The 21,016-nt window shown below is 50.1% G+C and overlaps 2 long non-coding RNA genes across 2 annotated transcripts in view; both read right to left on the bottom strand.

Moving 5' to 3' along the window:
* Positions 1-10,882, bottom strand: part of LOC135311442 (uncharacterized) — a 49,532-nt gene extending 38,650 nt beyond the window's left edge. The window contains exons 1-2 of the long non-coding RNA XR_010371074.1: positions 10,619-10,882; positions 10,311-10,347 (exon numbers count right to left, since the gene is read on the bottom strand). This is a non-coding gene — a long non-coding RNA (uncharacterized LOC135311442). The remainder of the gene's footprint in view (positions 1-10,310; positions 10,348-10,618) is intronic.
* A 1,790-nt stretch (positions 10,883-12,672) lies between these two features.
* On the bottom strand, positions 12,673-20,655 carry LOC135311440 (uncharacterized). The gene is made up of 3 exons (XR_010371068.1): positions 20,513-20,655; positions 20,223-20,332; positions 12,673-13,355 (listed from the first exon to the last, which is right to left on the bottom strand). It is a non-coding gene; the product is annotated as an uncharacterized LOC135311440 (long non-coding RNA).
* Between the last annotated feature and the right edge of the window lie 361 nt (positions 20,656-21,016).

The following is a 21,016-nucleotide window of genomic DNA, read 5'->3' as shown; positions in this document are numbered from 1 at the left end:
CAGCCTGGCCTTCAACCCCCTCACCTCTCGGACCTCTCGTCGGCATGCGGCGTCTCCCCTCCGAAGCCTGCGGGCGGCACCTGCAAGAACCCAAGCAAAAAAGGACCCGCTCAGGTGCTGCGGGAGTCTCAGGATACCCGCACCAACCCCCCCCATCTCAGACACGCACCTTTCCCTCGACAGCTCACCTGCCTGGCCTCCATCAGATGCGGTCGCCATCTTGAGGCTCGCCCACCACCTGCAAGAGCCAAACGCATGTTGCTCACAACCACCTGCAACGCGACACCTCAGGACGAATCGCTACGCTTCAGCCCACCCGTCACCGCTCGCCCTGTGCGATTCCCCTCCGGTGCCTAGATCCCGCTCGGCTCCTCGCACGCGCCCAAAGAAAAATTACCACAATGGGCTCGTAGAGCCAACAGCCACATCTTCCCTCTAGCTACACCACACACCAACTCACCTGCTGACAGCGCCGCCCTCCATCACCCTGCACGACTCCTCCCTCGGCACCTGCCAAACCGATGTCAAACAAGTCACCTGCATGCACGGCCACAGCTGAACCACGACACGGGTCTCGATCGCATGTAGGAACACCCCCTTGAGAGCCCAACTAGGGCGGCTCCTAAACATAAGCACAATACATCAAACATTAAGCCCAGCACACAGACAAACCACAACACCCTTGACATGCTACCTGCTCAGCTAAGACTCTAGCTCCCTCCCCCAGACACCTACGGTTCTTCCCTGGGGGCCCAGCCCACAAAACCCAACAGGAATTACTTCCCTCACCCACCGACAACAGCCACTTGATCCAAGACGGCTGCAAAACTCCTCCCCGCTCAAAGCCTGGGCGCATCCCTAGATGCCAGCACCACCCACCTTGCCCTGACTCTCCATCCCCGGGCAGGGCGGCTCCAAGACACACACAGAACAACGCTACACAGAACGCTACAAGCAATGCACCCCGAAGGATGAGAGGCAGCTCTCGGAGAGAACGACGACACCCAGACGGAAACCCCCGTCCGGCAAGACCGCCTGCGGGACCCCGACGGTGACGTCGGCAGGCCCTACGGCAACGCCAGAGAAGGCCAACAGCTTCGCGGCCCGTGACAAGAGCTTCCTCTCACAACCGAGACGACAGACGCGCAACCAGCCCAGCTTCAAGACCTAACTGCCTACGGATGCAAGGAAGAAACGCCAGTCCCCAAAAAACTCACAGCCACAGAGCGGCGCCGCTCACGCGGCCGGGAACGACGCCGCCCAAGACAGCCGTCCGAGACGCCAAAACGATCCACGCCTGAAGCTTGCGACGCCAAAAGAGAAGCGCCCGATGGGCGCCGAGCCCACGACTAGGGCCTCGCCGGGCCCTACTAACGCTGCCGAGGCACCTGCCCGGCTCCTAAAGAACAAAGAGAGCAACCGAGACCCGAGGAAGGTCGGCGACACCCAACACAAAACACACACACTGCACAATAACGCACACAGCCTGGAACCGCCCTGCCCGCCACACGTTCCCGTCACGTTGAAGAGGAACCTGCTCCTTTTCCCTGCTCCCAAAGGGGACCGCTTCCCGGACAGCCCGCTCCGCTGCACCATCCTTAAAACCCCTCCCTCCCCCAACCCCTTCCTCAGCACCGTTGCCTCAACTTAGCTTTCAAGGGGCCCAGAGTCTCAGTCCACCCATCCTTCAGAAGAACAAGCGCACAGGCAGCCCACTGCATCGGTCCTCCAAGTCCCAGGTGCCTTTTCATCATCTAAACAAAAACAACAAAAATACACACACCGCCCCGTCAGTCAGCATCCCGTCACTCAACAAGGACCTACCCCGCAACGTCCCCCACCTCACGCGCACCCGGCTGATCCGTGCCCATTCCGGACGAGGACGAACGCCACCCCCTGCGGCCCCTAGAGATACCACAGGATACACAAAGTTGCCGTCGCTCTGCCAAAAAAGGAAGAACGAACCACACCAGCCCCGCGCCCCTCCCCTCTGCGACCCAGCTCACCTCAAACGCGCATCCAGGCCCAAGGGCAGCCGGCGCACAACCTGCAGAACCAGAGACAAACGCTTCCATTGAGCGGCCGTACGACAGACACCTTGCTCTCAAACAACAGCCTGGCCTTCAACCCCCTCACCTCTCGGACCTCTTGTCGGCATGCGGCGTCTCCCCTCCGAAGCCTGCGGGCGGCACCTGCAAGAACCCAAGCAAAAAAGGACCCGCTCAGGTGCTGCGGGACTCTCAGGATACCCGCACCAACCCCCCCCATCTCAGACACGCACCTTTCCCTCGACAGCTCACCTGCCTGGCCTCCATCAGATACGGTCGCCATCTTGAGGCTCGCCCACCACCTGCAAGAGCCAAACGCACGTTGCTCACAACCACCTGCAACGCGACCCCTCGGGACGAATCGCTACGCTTCAGCCCACCCGTCACCGCTCACCGTAGCCTTCGCTGAGGTCTCATCACCACACTGTGTCTCTCCCACAAAGCCTACATGGAGCATGTGCAAGAACTTAAGGAAGAAGATACATGCTACGATATTACCCACAACAGCAACCTACCCACGCCGAATCCCGTTCTCACACATCTTTTCTTTGACAGCTTGCCTGCCCAGCCTCTGTCAGTTCCAGCTGCCACTTTGAGGCTCACCCATCACCTGTAACACACAAGTAACACAGGTCACTTTTACCTTCGCTATCAACACAACACCTCAGAAAGAACCGCTACTTCAGCACACCAATCACCTCTCACCTTGATCCACTCCCCTCCTGTGTCCAGCTCACACTTGGCTCATTCCTTACTGCCTTCTAACCCCCCAAAACACACTGCAGACTCATTCAGCCGTCAGTCACATCTTCCTTCTATATACCACACACTGGCCTACCTTCTTACAGCATTTCCCCAGCTTTCCTCTGTCACCCTGAAGAACTCCTCCGCCGCCTCTGGAAAAAAAGGACATGGTGGAAGTCACCTGGATGCACAGCAATAGCTTAACTGATCCATAGGTCTTGCTCCCATGTAGGAATACCATGTAGAGCCCAACTACCACCTGCCATTAATGGACATACGTTAACTCAAACATTACACCCTATACACGTACAAACCTGAAGACCGTTAGGATGTACTCTCAGCTAGCTCTCTAGCTGCCAGCTACAGTCATCCCCTTAACATCTACAAAATACTACTAAAGTTACTGACCGTTCCCATTGCTTTTGGCTCTCGGCTCTGCACAAGCCTACAGAGGGTTTTACAGAAGTCTATGGATATTAACTATCCACTTGTATCACTCTTCTTTTCTTAAAGAAACAGCATATATAAATTCCCATACATAAATGCATACAGAACACTCACCCTAACCCCTACCGCATCTTATCAATACTCTTAACAGTTAATGTCAACACCTTCTAGATTACACAAGAGCGTTAATGAAAATAATTTTAAGATTCAATAAAGTTGAGAATACCAATAATAAAAAGAAACATACTCAAAACTAAAAAGAAAAAAATAACAGAACAACATACTATCAAGCCATCTTACCACACCTGAACCTCCAATGCAGTATTAGATAAGGAAAAACATATAAGTTTAGACACAAATGATCTTTCAAATTTAAATGCCACCAACCCTTATTGAGTTCTAAAAGCCTTACCTCTCACAAGCATCTGCATTTCTTTAAATATCAAAACATACCTATCCAAAAATATTTAAACAGCTCAAAACTTACAATTAAGTGCAGGAACACCAAAGCACCCACACTGGAGAAACCCAGGAGGAAAGTGAGCTCCCTCCCCAGAGGCTGTGGCTCATATACCCCGGGCCCTGCCCACCACCCTTCCCACAATCACCTGGGAAAGGGGAGGGGTGAACCACCACAGGGTATAAAGGCAGCTGAAGGAACAGCAGGGAGTTTTCTCGAGTGCTTTATGTTAACAGCATGGAAGAAGACAAAAAGAGTAGTTCTTACTGTAATTGTACTACTATTTGTTTTTCTTCACCTACGTGTATTGCATCAGCAATGTGGCCAGGTAAGAAATTAAACTTCATTTTCCTGGGATGTATACAGGGAAAAACCATGTCTGTCTTAATAATTTATATAGAAGAGCAGCTCCTGGATTATAACAGCACTATTATGACCATTAGTTGTATGTTTTACTTTTCTGTAAAACAGAAGAGTTATACAATTATGGTTCATTTCTAGCAAAACCACACATACTATCTATATACTAGCAGAGCTATAGTCTAGATATGACTGAATGGCAAAGTGAATTAAATCTCTGGCTCAAATGAGATTATTTTCTATAAATCACTGATAATTCAGAGTAATTTTGACACTCTGATTTCCTTAAGACACTGATAGCAGTCTCAAAGGACAAAAATTACAAAAGGGAAATACAGGAATGGTATCAAAAGTTATATGAAGTGTCCTAATGAGCATATAAGCAGCTAAATAAAGAATAAATGGGGAAGTGCAATAAAAACTCATTGAGACGTGTGTTGCTAAAAATAGATCCAGGCTATTGATTCTCCAAGAACCTCGAGAGAAGGTCAGAGCCACCCGTAGACATTTTTGGGGTACCAGATACCAAAGAGAAACATACTATAAGACAGAAAACAAATTAATTACTGTGGAGTACAAAGATGGCTTTAGGAAAGGTCCTGGCAGAACAAGAGGCGTTGTCACAGGGATAGGAATAGTTTCTAATGGACCAGAGAAACTAAAGCAGTGGTGAGAATGCAGGAAGCTCAAAAGGGAATTGACCAAACTAACAGATATTCTCGGGGGAGCCGGAACAGGGGGGCGGCAAAGAATTAAGAAAAAAGTGATCGGGGTAACAGATACCGACTCAGGAATAGAGCTGGAGGGTAAAGAGGGGTGAAAAGTGCCCTTCTGAGCTAGAACAGGGTCCTGGGCTATCTCTATGAGGGGATGTCTCGTGGGAACTCAGCAAACGGAGCAGAGGAGTCCCGAGGGAGCCCAAGACACCAAAGCAGCCTTGGAGCTGGAGCCTGAGGAGAGTCTAGGAAAGGACTGTGACTAGGATAGAAGATGTCCTGAGGAAGGCAGAGAGACAGAAAAGTATTTGGGGGATGTGACAATTACATCCAGAGGGCATCTGAGCTCAGTAAACGCAACGTGAGAAAGCCAGGGAACAAATGGAGGCACAAACAGAAGGAAGAAAGGACAGAATGACTGCTGTGCGCAGCATATACAGACTCGGGAAATCTTCAGATGGTGAGAGAGGGGCGCGAGTACCGCGGCAAAGCTAAAAGTGCGCAGAATGCGACCTCAAAGGGACCGATAGGTGTGGCGGCACCCTGAGGGGTCGTGGATGAGGCGCAGAGACAAAAGAATGCTCTGGGAAATGAGGATACGGTCTGGAGGGGTGTGACCAAATTACAGATCTCCTCAGGAGCCGGGGACCGGCTGGAGGTACCGTAGTCAGCAGACGGTATGCTAAGAGTGCTCCGAGGCACAAGCAAACCCGAAGACTGGGTTCAGAGATAACAAGGGAAGACCAAAGTCCGCTACTGAGCTAAAACAGGGTTGTGGGACGCAAAGGGGCTCTCTGGACGCACGGTGACTGGGAGCAGAAGGGTCACGAAAGGCTTGCGGGGTAAGAGATTGAAAAGGAGAGTAAATGCTACCAAAATGCTGTGGAGCACAGGGAAGGTCTCGGGAGGCATCCTAGATGGCATAGAAAAGAAAAAGATTGCTCTTTTTTGGGAACAGATGTCTTGGAGAGGTGCGATTGCGACAACAATGTGCTGCTGGGGAACGTCTAAGACGGTGAGGTAAAAGGCCTATGAGGTAGAAGACATTTTAAAAGCTGCGACACTAACAAAAGACAATAAATTATTCAAGTGTTAATACAGCCAATGGATAACATTAGGCAGAGGAGTTAAAAACTGATAGTAAAGAAATAGGGAAAAACATAAAACACCAAAGGCCAAGTGACTTGGAGATGTAGGGGAAAAAAAAAATCAAGTGTGGGATGTTAGAAAAACAAAGAGAAAAATGAAAAGACGGACAGGAAACTGAAACGGGAGCGGAAAGAAAGTTAAAATGCAGCAGTACTAATGAAAGACAAGAAATAATTCTGAGAAACAGCAAAGGGAATAAAAGTAGACAGAATATTTAGGAAGCAAGAGATTAGGAAAAGGAAGGGCAAAAATAGATAGGGACAGCCATCTAAAAGAGACAGCAAATTTTAAAAGCTGTGATGCTAAGGGAAGAGAAGAAATAATTTTAAAAAGACAGCAAAGGGAGAAAAATTGGCATAGAAAAGGTTTAAAAAGCAAGGGGGATTATGGAAATAAAGATAAAATTTAAAACATAGGGACAGCAAACGGATGAAGAAAACTGGTGAAGTGATGGTGTTAAGGGAAGACATATACTTGAAAGAAAACAGAGCAAAATAAGCACAGGAAACTGGCTAAAGAAGGAATCTAAAAAGTGACAGGGATTAGGGAAACCTAGAGCAAACTATTAATAATAGGGATGGAAAATAGAAAAATATTATAAAAGCAAAGGTACTGCTACTAAGGACAAGAAATAACTAAAACATAAAGACACCAGATAAAATTGTACAAAATTTTAGAGGAAAATACGATTCAAGAAATGAGGGAAAAAATTAATAGCAGCAACGGTCAAGTAAAATGGAAATGTAGAAAGTAAGTGGAAAAAGCAAGGTCATTAGTGAAATAGAAGAAATAACTTTTTTTAAACTTCCAAAGGAATGAGAGTTAACTTATAAATAACATTTAAAAAGGAAGGACTTATAGGAAAATACAAGAAAAAATTAAAATTAAAACAGAGACGGTAACCTAGAAGGGAGGTAGAAAGGAAATGGAAAAAGCCAGGGCGCTAAAGAGAGATGAGAAATAATTTTGCAAAGACAGCAAAGAGAACTGAGGTTGCTGTAGAAAGAAAGCCTAGGCAGCAGTGCGTATTAGGAAATAAAGACAATCTTATGCAATAAGGACAGTGACCCGAAACAGACGTGCAAAGGAAATGTAAAAAGCGAGAGCGCTATGGAAAACAATTGAGAAGTAACACCGGCGAACGAGACAAAAGTAGGAAAGTTTAAAAGCCGAGGGATTAAGAGACAATAACAACTAAAAAATAGTAATAGAAATAAAAGACAGACATAAAATTTTAAAAGCGATGGTGCTAAGGAAAGAGCTGAAAATGAACAAATGACCACAGTAAAGGTGATAATAGTACACAAAAAGAACAAAAAGAACAAAAAGGGTGGTTAGGGTACCACTGGAAAAAAATTAAAAGGGATTGAATAAGGAGTTCAGCTATCTCAAAGGGGGAAAAGCATTCTTCCTTGGGAATTTGCAGGGCTCGGGGAGGCGGCTTTAAGGGAGACTTGGAGGGGAAGGGATATAGCCAGGCTCACTAAAGAAGAGCCTAGGGGCGGCGTGCCGAGCTCGAGGGTGAAATCAATATCCCACCTTGAGCAGGTCTACCCCGATGCACGCAGCATAGATGCCGTAAGGCGGGAGATAGAAGCTGTTGTGCAGCGGGATAGCTTTGGTTTTCTTGCCGTCGCAGACATCGCAGAATCATAGAACGTTCTGGGTCAGAAGGGACCCACGAGGATTAGAGTCCAACTCCTTTCCCTGCACAGGACAACCCCAAATTCACCCCATGCCTCTGATGGTGTTGCCCTAGTGCTACTTGATTATTGTCAGGCTTGGCGCTGTGCCTGCTTCCCTGGGGAGCCTGTTCCGTGGCCCTCTGAGTGAAAAACCTTTTCCTGATACCCACCCTAAACCTCCCCTGGACCATCCTCCTGCCGTTCCCTCAGGTCCTATTGTTGGTCACCGGAGAAAAATGATCGGCACCTGCGCCTCCTCCACCCCTTGTGAGGAAGCTGCAGAGGGAGATGAGGTCTCCCTGTCTCTAGGCTTAATAAACCAAGTGACTTTAGCTGCTCCTAGTACGGTTTCTCACCAGATGCGGTGGGATGCCTCGTACAATTCGAGTGCTGCGATGGATGGCTCTAATCTCTTACGAAGGGTTAGGCAAGGAAGGAGATGTGGTGGGGTGGCTCTGTACGTTAGGTAGTGTTTTGGCTGTAGAGAGCTCAATGATTGGGAGGATGAGGTTGACGGCTTATGGGTAAGGATGAGGGGAAAGGCCAACGAGGCAGGTATCCAGCTGGGGGTCTGCTGTAGACCACCTGACTGCAATGAAGAAGTAGCTGAAGAATTCTACAGGCAGCTGGCAGAACTCTCCCAGTTGCTACCCCTTATTCTCATGGGGCACTTGAACTTACCAGATGTCTGCTGGAAAGAAAACGCAGCAGAGGAAACTGTCTAGGAGGTTCGTGGAGCACGTGGAAGGTAACTTCCTGATGCAGCTGGTAAATGAGCCTACTGGGGAGGTGCCTCGACTGACCTGCTCTTTAGAAACAGAAGGACTGGTGGGAGATGGGGGGGTTGGAAGCCATTTTGCGCCTAGCGACTGCACCCTGATGGAATTCCTGATGCCTGGCAAAATAAGGAAGGGGGGCTGGCAAAATCTATACCGTGGACTTGTGGAGGGCAGGCTTTGGACTCTTCAGGATGCTGGTTGAAAGGGTTCCTTGGGAAGAAGTCCTGAAGGGCTAAGGGGTCCTGGAAGGCTGGACGTTCAAGAAGGAAATCTGGAAGGTGCAGAACCAGGTTGTCCCTGTGTGCAGTAAGACAAACGGGCAGGAAGATGACAGGCCTGGCTGAACAGAGAGCTTTTGCGGTGGCTCGGGGGCGAAAGGAGAGTTTACTGCTTTTGAAGAATGGGTAGGCAAGTCAAGAACAGAACACAGAGCTTGTTATGCCAATCGGAGAGCAAACCAGGAAGGCAAAAGCCCAGCTAGAACTCAACTGGCCACTGTTATTAGAGATGACAAAACATGCTTTTACATATATGCTAACAGAAAGAGAGCCAAAGAGAATCTCCAGCCTCTACTGGGGCCGGGGTGGGGAATGCTGCCACTGAGGACTAGACTGAGGTACTTGATGCCTTCTTGGCCTCAGTCTCTAGTAGACTGGCTGTTTATCACCAGGGTAGTAATGGTTCACCTTCAGTGTGCTCACCAGGCATATACAGGATGAGCAGGGGATCAGGCCCAGACACTGCAGGTTCTGCCTGACCAACCCAGTCTCCTTCTATGACCAGGTGACCCACCTAGTGGATGAGGGAAGGGCCGTGGATGTTAGCTACCTGTACTTCAGTAAAGCCTTTGACACTGTCTCCCACAGCATTATCCTGGAGAAGCTGGTGGTTCCTAGCTTGGACAGGTGTACTCCTTGAGTACAAAACTAGCTGGATAGCTGAGCCCAAAGAGTAGTGGTGACAGAGGTTAAACCAAATTTGTGGCTGGTCATGAGCGCTGTTCCCCAGGGGGCAGCTTTAGGGCTAGCCTTGTTCCATGTCTTTATCAATGACCTGAATGAGGGGACAGTGTGCCTTCAGTAAGTTTGCAGATGATACCAAGTTGGGCGGGAGTGTTCATCTGCTTGAGGGTAGGAAGGCTCTGCAGAGGGATCTGGACAGGCTGGACCCATGGCCTGACGTCAACTCTATGAGAATTAACAAGGCTGAGTGCCGGGTCCTGTGCTCGGGTCACAACGACCCCATGCAATGCTACAGGCTTGGGGAAGAGCGGCTGGAAAACTGTGCGGCAGAGAAGGACCCGGGGGTGCTGGTTGACAGCCGGCTGAACGTGAGGCGGTGGTCTGCCTGGGGTGGCAGGGAGGCCGATGGAGTCCTGCCTTGTATCAGAACTGTTGTCAGCCTAAGGCATAGTATATCAGTTCAGTCAAAGGAGGTTTCTAAGTAAATGGATCAGCTTGAAACACAACACATCCTTTACAGCTTAAGTGAGTAGAACACTTAAACACTATTAACAGCTATTTATACTAAAAATCTGATCAAAATGGTACCACACTAAACATTCTTGCTGGTGTTAGAAAAAGCCTCATCCCTTCCTTATGGCACTGCTGCAGGGAGATAACCCTATGAGACTGCAGGGCAATGCTATAGCGTAACAAGAATCTATCCTTACCGATTCACCACCACAGCTACAGCTCTTTCGCTGCTGCTGCACATCATGCTTACGCAATGAAGCCCAAAGTGTCAAACCTAAAGGAATAAAATCAGGGGAACACAGCTGCCCCTCTGAAGGCAGGCTGCCCGGGGTGAGGGGGGCAGCTGTGCGTCGGGGCACAGGGCAGCCAGGCAGACCAGATGCCAGCGGCTGACCTGCAAAGGAGTTGTGCGCTGCTGAGCCTTGGGCTTCGTTGGCTTGGCAGCACCTCGCCTCTGCACTGCCAGGACCCTGCTCTGCTCATCCTGCACAAGCACAAGGCTTCAGCGAGCACAAACCAGGAGAGCAGGGTAAGTGAGGGCATGTCACCAAGAAAAAACCCACACAGGAGAAAACCTCATGCAGGAGGCCCATTTCAGTGGAAGGGAGGTCACAGACACACGCAGAGGGAGGGCGGGGGAGGAGGCGGACACTGCCGGACAGGGGCATGTCTGGGCAGACATGCCATGGGGAACGTGCATGGGGATGACTGACACCAGGGGGTCCCCCCAGGATAATCCACAACAGGCAACTCACCTGGGATAACCTGCAGCAGATGATCCGCTCCAGATAACTGACGCACTGCAGAAAACCCGTTCCAGACAAGCCCCAGAAATGCCCTTCCAAATGCAGGTGTTTCACACCTAGTAATCTCCAAATTAGGATTTTCATGGTGTTTTTTTCTTTATAGGGTTGGGTTGGTCAATTATTGCTTTGGGGTGTTGGGTTTTTATGTTATCTTTGGGTTGTGTTGTTTTCCATTTTGCTGGGTTTCTTGGGGATTTGTGGGTTGGGTCCTTTTTTTTTTTCCCCATAATATAAAACTTGGGGTTGTTCTTCAAAAATACTGTATAAAGTGGGGGGGGGGGGGGGTGTTTTTGAACCACAAAAATTGGTGATTTTCAGTTTGTTCTGTGGGTTTCTTCATTTGGAGTTTTTTGTAGGTTTTTTTTTGTGGTGTGTGTTTTGTCACTCCCCAGCCCACCTACCTGATGTGCGGAAAGCGGACTCCACAATCTGTAAGATTGTGAAGTAGGTATGTTTATTCAGCACGGGGGGTAGTCCCACCAAATCATGCATGCCTGTGTGATAGTTTGTCTTCCATTTATATAGTAAAGCATTACAGATACATACAATTTCCCAATACGCCTATAGATATGCATGACCTTTCCCCACGTCGTATTAAAATTAGCCAAAAAAGTAGTTTCCATAAATCTTTCCCAACTGAGCTTGCACAGTGCCTCCTCGTGGTGGTGATCGGGGGTAGTAAAGATGAAGGCTGCTGGCTCCTCTTCATCACCGCTAGTAACCTTTTGGTTTTGCACAGACTCAGTTATCTCTTGACACTTGTCCAAACTACTGTTTTACCTGGTTCTTTAGACAATTTTCTATCCTTGTCAGGAATTTGTCCTTCGCAGGTGGATTCCAGGCCTCCTTGCTAATTATTTTACACAGCGGCTAGATAAGCGTTCCGCAACAATTAACTTTCAGCTGGATAAGCATTCAGAGATAGAACAGTTAACTTCTGGTTTTGCATCTTAAGAGCCCCTTCCCCCTTTCATACCCCCCAGCCATTTTCTTGCTTTCCAGCTGCACAAATCCACCTGGAGTTGACTCTTCCAGTTTTCTTTTCCCCAAAACTGTTTGGGTTTTTGTTTAGTGTTTTTCTCTTTGCTTTGGTTCCACCACCCCCCACCACTGCAGACCCAGACTCGAAAGGTTTGGGGTTCTTTTGTGCCCTGGCAGCAGCTCCCACTCCGCATATGCGGCCCCATAGGGGAAAATCCCCATTTGGGGGAATCAGGCCCACACTGGGATAGGAAAAGGAGAAGGCGAGAGGGGCAACATTTGAAAGCGCATTTGTATCTTCACTTGATGGGGGGAGTTGAGGGGGGTTGTCAAATTTATAAATCCTGTGTATAAATAGGGTTTCTTTGCATTTTAAAAACCTTAAATAGCATAGACATTTACACTTATGTGTCTACTTACACATCCATATGCTTATGGAATACATATATTTTACACATATCTATTTAGATATGTTTACTCTTGGCTATATTTACACTTACACAGAATAGCTATTTACACATACCTGTTTAGGCTTACATATCAATACATATATAGAACACCTATTTAGACTAGCTATCTGCTTACTTATACTTTTCTGACACTTTCATCTTTTTCAACTTCTCTATTTAGACATCTACTTACAATTACATGTATTTAGACTTATTTATTTCACTATATATATAATCTATATTTAGATTAGACATCTACTTAGACTATGTAACACACAGTAAGTGTAGATGCTCACTCTAGTCAGACTTCCTTCTATTTTTAATTCCTTCATAAATCCTTTTTCTTCATTTTAAACTCCTTTATTTTTTATTTTAAATATATGTAGACAGGCGAGTTACTTTTGTATTTTAAAATCCTGTATCTCAATGTAGAATTCTTTCTATCCTAAAATCCATTTATACTTCTATAAAGTAATAATACTTTTCAATATATATAAAATAAGAGGTTTTCTCTAATTCAGTGCCTCACACCCACGTTGGCTTAAAATATTTTTCTTAATACACCCCTGAATTTTCAGGCGTTTTTGGGCTGCAACCCCCCTTTTTGAGGGGGGGAACCCCTAGATGACCCACACACACACTGACCTGCTCCTCTGATGCATTATCAGCTCCCCCAGTGACACTGGGGTGCCCTGCATGACATCATCACCCCCCCAGGACTCCCCCTATTTTATTATAGTAAGGTTGGACTAGGTGATCCCTGAGGTCCCCTCCAACCTGAGATTCTGTGATTCACCCCCAAGAAGGGCACTAAACAAGGGAATCTGCTCCAACCTGCAGCTCATTAAGAGTGTCATTTGCAAAGGTACACACACCCACTCCCCAAAAAAAGGGGAGCTCTGCTAAAATCTAAAAGGTGGGGCAGCCCCCCCAGCCCCTGTCCGCAGGCTAGCGGCCATCCCACGGCAAAGCAGGAGCGTGCCAGAGGACAGTGTCATGTCTCTCTCGGGCTCTGCTCGGCCACGCTCCCGCGCTGGGATGGGCTCCCCGGGGCGACAAACAGCCCCGGTCCCTGGGGGCCCCGACTCTCCCCACCAGGCAGCCCTCGCGGCCGCACCTGCGGGGCACCCGCTGGAGACAGAGCCGGGAGCCCCCAGGCAGAGGGATGGCCCCTTACCTTCACCACGCTTAACGACCGGCAGGCAAACCCGGGCCGGGGGGCATCTCTTGAGCATCACGAGACACTGAGAAGACATCTGAAAAACAGAAATCCCAAACTATATTTCAGCACGTGAATAAAATAGCACAGAAGAAAATGGAGGAACTCAGTCAGCACAAGGGATAGGAAGGAAATTGAGCCGCAGCAAGATTCTGGGCAAACGGGTCATGTCAAAACACAACACCTCCTTTAAAAGCTAGAGGGACTGGAACACTTGAAAACGGTATTAAGACTAACCGATACCATTTTGAACAGATTCTTCGCGTAACACTGAACGCTCTGGCTGGTGCTGGAAAACGTCTCACCCCTTCCTTACGGCACCGCTGCGGGGAGATAACCCCGTGAGGCTGCGGGGCAAAGTTGTACCGGAACCGGAACCTCCGCTTACAGATCCACCGCAGCAGCTACAGCCCTCGCCCTGCCGCCGCACGTCTTGCTGCCTGGCTCCATGAAGCCTGAAGCGAAGCGTGTCAAACTTGAAAGAGTAACGTAAAAAATTAAGAATAAATCTCAGTAATGCACTTTGTGCTGAGAAGGCGGGCGCGTGTTTACGCACATCCAATATGAGCGTCTAGGCTCTGAAAGCTTTCCATTTTCCTTCTGCGTTCATTTAACTCACACAGCCGTTCACACCCGCCATAAGATTATCTATCTCCAAAATACACAGCAGCAACGTGACTGGGGGGTTTTGGCGTGTTATGGAGTCGGGAGGGACGTCCGCCCAGCTGCCCCGCCCGAGAGATGCTGCTGAACTGCCAGGGAAACGCGCATCGAAAGCGAGACTGAAATAAAATACTTAAGAGCGCTCCCTCAAAATACTGGTGGGAAAAAACCGCCCCCACCCCAACATTCAGTCGCCCCTCACTAAATATTTACAACAAATACCTACCTGCTTAATTACACCTAATAAATCGTACGCTACATCTGCTTGGCAGTTACAGCTGAAACAGCGCAAGTCACATTGTTAATCAGACGATGTTAGCTTTTTTTAAACTTTCATTTATGACAGAGGAATCGGTGAGTGAAGAGATCCCCAATACAGTTTTACTTTTTTGCGGAAAAAAATAATACTACAACAAAAAACCACACAAATCAAATCCCCAGTGTTGCAATACATAGGGGAACCATATTTTTATGGTATCTCGACTGTTACAACTGAGAACCCAAGCACTACCAATGCCATCAACATTTGGAGTATGTGCTGTGCTTGGATCTCCGCAAGGACCATTGATTTTTTTATCTTAAAAAAAAAAAAAGCAGTACTTCGCAAGTCTTGTGCTGATGAGTTCTACTGACAAAGACATTGTCTCTAAGATGCACTCTGATGGCAAGTTCATAGAATGCAACCTCACTGAATAAGAAATATCTCAATTTTTCAAGATCTCTTCCTAACAAAAGTCACACTGTGGGGCTTTCAGATGGGCCAGATTATGAATCCTTTCACAACAAGAAACACACCAGCTAACCAGGATATTCTTGCAGTGGCCAGGTGCCTCTTCATCATGTAAAAAAGAAAAAAACCCAGAGCCAGCAATAAGTATCACACGGGTCAACACAGATCTCTTCCAGAGCACCCCCCTCATCAAAACGAACATGCCCATCGGCTCACCTGCTCTGCACAGGTTCCAGCATCACCCCCCGCTTCCGTCATCGCTTGTGGCACCAAATGTATCAACACACAGTAAACTACCGTTACGCTCGTGAGAAATCACCGCCCCGTGACTTCCTCGTTACTACCCAGCTCGCTTCTAATGCTCATACACCGTTCCAAAGACAGCCCACGTGTTACCTACAGAACTGAAGAGCTCGACGACGGACCACAGCATTCTCTGGTCTCAGATGCTGGCCGCTGCCCCACCTTCTCAGACCTCTCATAGGCACGCGGCAGCACCGCTCCGAGCCTGCCAGCGGCACCTGCAAAAAGCCAAGCGAAAAGGCACCTCCCGAGATGCTGCCCGATGCCACAGCCTGCCCGCACCGATCCCCGTCTCGCACCCCTTTCCCTCGACAGCCTCCCTCCCAGCCTACGCCACTTCCAGGTGCCGTGTCCAGCTCGCCCGCCGTCCGTAACACCCAAACAACACGCATTGCTTATAACTTCCCCAGCAACACAACACCTCAGAAAAGAGCTGCTACTTCAGCCCACCAATCACCACTCGCCTTGCTCGACTTGCCTCCTTTGCTCATTGCTACGCTACTTCAAACCCAAAACAAAAGACAAACGCAAGGAGCAACGGAGTCATAGAGCCATCGGTCACATCTTCCCTCTATATACACCACGCACCACCTCACCCGCTTACATCGGTCCCCTCAGTTCCCCTCCGTCGCCCTGCACGACTCGTCCCTCGGCATCTCCAAAACCAATACCAAACAAGTCGCCTGGTTGCACAGCAGTACCTTAACGGTTCCTGAAGACCGGCTATAACCTGCCATTAAAACAAACATATGACATCAAACATGAAGCCCTACGCACGTACAAGCTTGAACACCCTGCAGAGGTAATCTGCTCAGCTGAACTCTAGCTGCCTCTCCCAGACAGCTACGGTCACGGCCTCCGAGCCCACAAAATGTCACGGTGATTACGGTCCTCGCCCGCTGAGGAGGGCCACTCAATCCGAGATGACGGTACAACCTTTCCCCCAACAGCCTTGGCACAGCAACAGATGAACCCTAAGCTCTCATCGCTGTGCCACCTACCCGACTCTACAGGGCCAGCAAGGCGGTCCGAGACAAACTCAAACGCACACACCAACGCTATGAGAAACGCTACAAACTGCGCGCCTCCGAGACGAGAGAACGCTCTCGGCAAACAGAGAGACAACTGGACGGAAGAGCTCGTCCAGCAACAAGACCTGCGGAACCCTGACAGTGACGCAAGGAGGCCCTAACGCGATCCAAAAAGATTAGAAGAGCGTCAGGGCCCGTGACAAGAAGTTCCTCTCAAAACTGAGACGAAGGGTGCACAAGAAGCCCGGCTACAAGACCTAAGAATGTAAGGATGCAGGGAAGAAATTACACTCCTTGAAAATGGACAGCGACAGAGCAGAGCTGTTCACGCATCTGGGAACGATGTCGCAGACAACAACTGCCCAGAAACTCCTCAAACAACAGAGCGATCCACACTTTAAACTGTAACACGCAAAAAAAGAAGCACCCAAAGGGCGCCAGCCCCACAATTAGAACCTTGCCAGCCCCTCGGGATAGTGCTGTGCTCCTGAGAGTAAAGAGAACATCGTGACCTGAGAAAGGTCTAAGACGCCGAACACACACCACACAAACTACACAACACACGCAGCCCAGAACAGCCCTGCCCAGCACAAACTAGCACCATGCTGAAGAGGAACTCGCTCCCCTTACCTGCCCAAAGGGGACTGCTTCCTGGACAGCCCTCGCCCCTAGGCTACCTTTAAAACCCCTTCCTGCCGTGGCCAACCCTGTCCCCACCCTACCCCGACCCCTTCCCCAGCACCCCTGCCTCAACTTAGCTTTCAGAGGGCCAGGAAGCTCAATCCATCCTCAAGAAGGAAGAGCACAGTCAGACCACTGGATTTGTCCTGCAGTTCCCAGATGCCTCCTCATCATCCAAAAAAAAAACCCCACACACAACCAAAAAAAAGGCTGGAGAGTGCTGTCGATCAGCATCACATCACAGACACTTCCCACAGCATTCCCCTCCTTACTCTACAGCAAGTCCAGAAAAGGCCACCACTGCTTTTAGAGGGCCTGGACACTCAATCCATCCTCAACAAGAAAAACACCAGCAGCCCACTAGATCAATCCTGCAGTTGCCAGGTGCCTCTTCACTCTCAGAAAAAAAAAAAACCAAACTCCCAACCCACAGACAACAAACAGTGCTGTCAGTCAGCAACACATCAGTCAACACGGACCTTTCCCATATCATCCCCACCTCACATATAGCCCGGGGTTCCGCTCAGCTGCTCTATGCCCCTTCCAGACTTAGACAGTTGTCATCACTTGCAGCCCCTAGAGATACCGTAAGACACAAAATCACCGCTCTCCCTGCAAGAAGTCACCAGCCCCATGCTCCTCCTCACTGCAACCCAGCTCACCTGAAATGCTCCTCAAATACCCTTCACTTGCATCTTCCCTTTAATCCTGCATAGGGACCTGCTGCCTTAGTGTGCTCTACTCAGCTCTCCTCTATCACACTGCACAGGTCAGACCAAAGGGAGGGCCAGAGGAGGAGGAGGAGGAGGACAACGAGCAGGTGCACAAGGGCAGGCAGAGGAAGAGGAGGAGGGGCCCGAGGAGGAAGATAGAGGGCCCAAGAGCAGGCCTGAGGGTGGGCTGAGGAGGAGGGGGAGGGGCCAGAGGGTGGGCCGATGAGGACAAGGAGGAGCCCAAGGGTGGGCACATGAGGACGAGAAGCAAGAAAAGGAGGAAGATAGCAGGGCCCAGGGCGAGCACAGGACAGTAGGAGGAGAGAAAAGCAGCATCCAGCTGAACGGGGCGGGGGGGGCGTGTGTGCGTGTAGTGAGAAGGCACGAGGCAGGGAACAGGACGGCCAGAGAAGGACAGGGAGCCTGACGGAGGTGGAGATACAAGCAGCAGAGAGAGGGGAAGAGAGGCAGCAGAAAGAGGGAAGAGCAGGACACAGACCAACAAAGAAGGAAGAGGAGCAGGCTGGAGACGCACAAAGAACCTGGGGCAGGCAGCACGACAGCGAGGGAGGAAAGAAGAATAGGGGCAGGAAGCTGGACCGAGCGCGATGGAGACAGACAAGACAAGCGACAAGAACAGGGCAGAAAGGGAAGAATGAAGCCACGGGGACAGGGAGCCGAGACAGCCAACAACGGAGGGAAGGGGCCGGGGAGGGAACACCACAAAACAAACCATGGGGCTACGTGGTACAGAGCACGAGAAGGCAGAGAATTAAGAATTAGGGACAGGGAGCCAGAGAAACAACAACAAAAAAAACCACCCAAAACAAAGGGAGATGGGGAGCAAAAGGAATCGCAATGCGTACAGAAAGGAGAGAGAAACAATTCTAAAACAGGGTCACGGGGAAGCCAGAGACAGCAAGATGGAGAAAGGACAAAAGCTACAGGCTACAGGGCAGAGAGGGAAGAATTAATGAATAGACACAGAGAGCTGGGCAGAAAGAGATGGAGAAAGGCTGAAGATCACACGGCCAACAGGGAAGAGAGAAGAGAGGGAGGAATTTTCAAAACAGGGGCAAGAAGCCAGAGAGAGGGAGAGAGGCGCAACAATAAAATGGGGACAGGCCACAGGGCGGCGAGGAGGGAATCGATGAATAAGAACAGGAGACCAAAGAGAACACAATGTAGAATGGAAAAAAGGAACAGCGGCCTACAGGGAAGGAGGAATTAAAGATCAGGCACTGGGAGGCAGACAGAGACACATGAAGAAACAAGTAGGAAAAAAAGAAAAAAAAAACCACACAACGGCAATGGGCTACAAAGACAGACAGAGAGGGAAGAAATAAAACATAGCAGCAAGGAGCTGGACAGAGAGAGATGAGGACAAACAAATAGCACGGGTCTACGTGACAGAGAACGTGGAATTAGAACACAGAGAGGGGGAGCTGGACAGAGAGAGAGGCCGAGAGAAAAATCTAGACGGGCTACGGCGGGCAGAGGCAGGAATTAAAACCTAGGGACAGGGAGCTGGACAGAGAGAGACAGAGATCACAGGGAACAGCGGCGGGTGCAGGAAGAACAGGAATTCAAGAATAGGGAAAGGGAGCTGGACAGAGAAGAACTCAGGCAGGCAAGTAACAGTAGCAGGGTACAGAGCAGAGCAGACGAACTAAAAAGCGCGGCGGGAGCGTTGAGGCAGACAGAGAGAGATTAAGAAAAAAGTCACGGGCTACGTGGCAAAGCAGGAGGAACTCAGAAACGGGGATGGCAACCAAGGGAGAGTGAGCTGGTGAAGGATAACGGGTATTCAAAGTGAGGGACGGGGAGCTGGGAAAAGCGAGGCAGAGAAAAACAGAATCACAGAGAGAATCACACAAAGCCAAAAAAGAAGAAACTGAACAACAGGAACAGGTGTCACCAAAGCGATGAAATCAACCAACCAGAGACGGTGTTCCATTACGGGAACACGGAGCGTACGAATCAGCGCATCTGTCGATCTGCATTTTAGTCCCTAGGCGATCGTTAATGTCAGCAGAACAACAGACAACGTGCTTCTGTCAGAAAAGGATGACAAAACGCGGTTTCGTGTAGCGCACTGAGAAAACTAGCCAAGACTGCCAAGATTAAGAGCCAAGAAGGTAAAAGGCAATTCTGGCAGGGGGAGATCGCGACCACCGACTCACGGACCACCACCGAGCCTGCGCAGTGATTTACATACGGAACGAGCCAGTTTGTACCGATCAGTAGACAGGACGATAATGAATATGTATGAATACGTAAAATTTTGATCTACAAATTCTACGGGAAAGGTGTGTGAGGTACGCACGCCAGGAGAAGCGATCCCCCGTGCATCTGGCGCCGTGAATAAAGAACGCCTGCTCTTTAATACTAAATCGGCGTTGAGGAGTTGTTTCCGATTTTACCGCGTTTTTCGGTAACACACGGAGTCAGACCAAGAGGGCCAGAGAAAGACAAAATACCGACAGGCTACAGAACAGAGCACGAGGAATAAAAAAATAAAAACGGAGCCAGAGCCAGGCAGAGAGAGGCGGAGAAAGAAAAAGTAGCCACAGGCTACAGGACAGAGAGAGGGAGGCCTGAAAAGACGGGGAGGCAGGGAGCCACTCAGAGCGAGATGGAGAAAGAAGGGGCGGGGGGGCGCCAAAAAAAAAAAAAAAAAAATTTTGCAGCAGGTAAGGAAAGAGAGGGGGCCAGGGGGGAGAGACAGGGAGGGCCCAGGACGCACAAGAGAGGCAACGGGGCCCCAGTGGCCCAGGACTCACCGCGACTCTCGCTCTCAGCGCTGCTGGCACAATTTAGCCGTTCAGATGCTTCTTTCCCCTCCTCTCCGCCCTGCCTCTTCTGCAGCTCCAGACTCTAGGCCGTCCTCCACCTAAAGAGGATACATGGGTGTCTTACCGCTCTTACGAGATGAGGCTTCCTAGGCACGTAGCCTAGCTCGCTCGTGCACTACACGCCCGTACCCAACTCCCGGTTACGCGTACAGACCCTGCGGTGCACGTTGGTGGCCTGGCCCGCTGCGGGCTACGAAGGGGGATCCTCCCTCCCTCACCTGCAGGGACAGGCTCTCTCTTGCCTGCGGCAGGAAGGCAGCTGGCAGCCAGAGCGCCTTCAGTTTCTTCTGCTTTACCTTTCGTTGGCGTCTCCAGCTTCAGCCGAGGCAGCTCCTGTCCACAGCCGGGAAGGGCTCTGTGTGTCCCTTTTCGCCCCCGCGCTGCGAGGATGGCAACACCGGGCAGAGAGAAGCCACGCAAGCCTGAGACGGCTGCAGTCAACGGCATCCCCGGGGGAAGGACAGACAACCACGTCCTCAGCACGGTCTCTGGGAGAGGGAAAGAAGAAACAGCGACCGTCATTACCGTCGATCGACCCTGGCCAAAGCCCCTCCTTGCGCAGGGGCTTCTGGACACACCGCCCCTTCCCCGCGCTACTGCTAAGGGCCCCTGCGCCGAGGGGGAATCCAGTGCGCTCGAGGGCCGGCTCGCTGCCTTCACGACAGGGCCTGGGGGCGGCCAAGGGCTACGCAGCACGCTTCCGGGGAGGTGCCGGGGCTGGG

The sequence above is a fragment of the Phalacrocorax carbo genome, unplaced genomic scaffold (assembly GCF_963921805.1).
Source record: "Phalacrocorax carbo unplaced genomic scaffold, bPhaCar2.1 SCAFFOLD_128, whole genome shotgun sequence".
NCBI classification, from domain to species: domain Eukaryota; kingdom Metazoa; phylum Chordata; class Aves; order Suliformes; family Phalacrocoracidae; genus Phalacrocorax; species Phalacrocorax carbo.
Note: the sequence above shows the minus strand (reverse complement) of the source record. Positions and strands in the feature narration are given on the sequence as shown.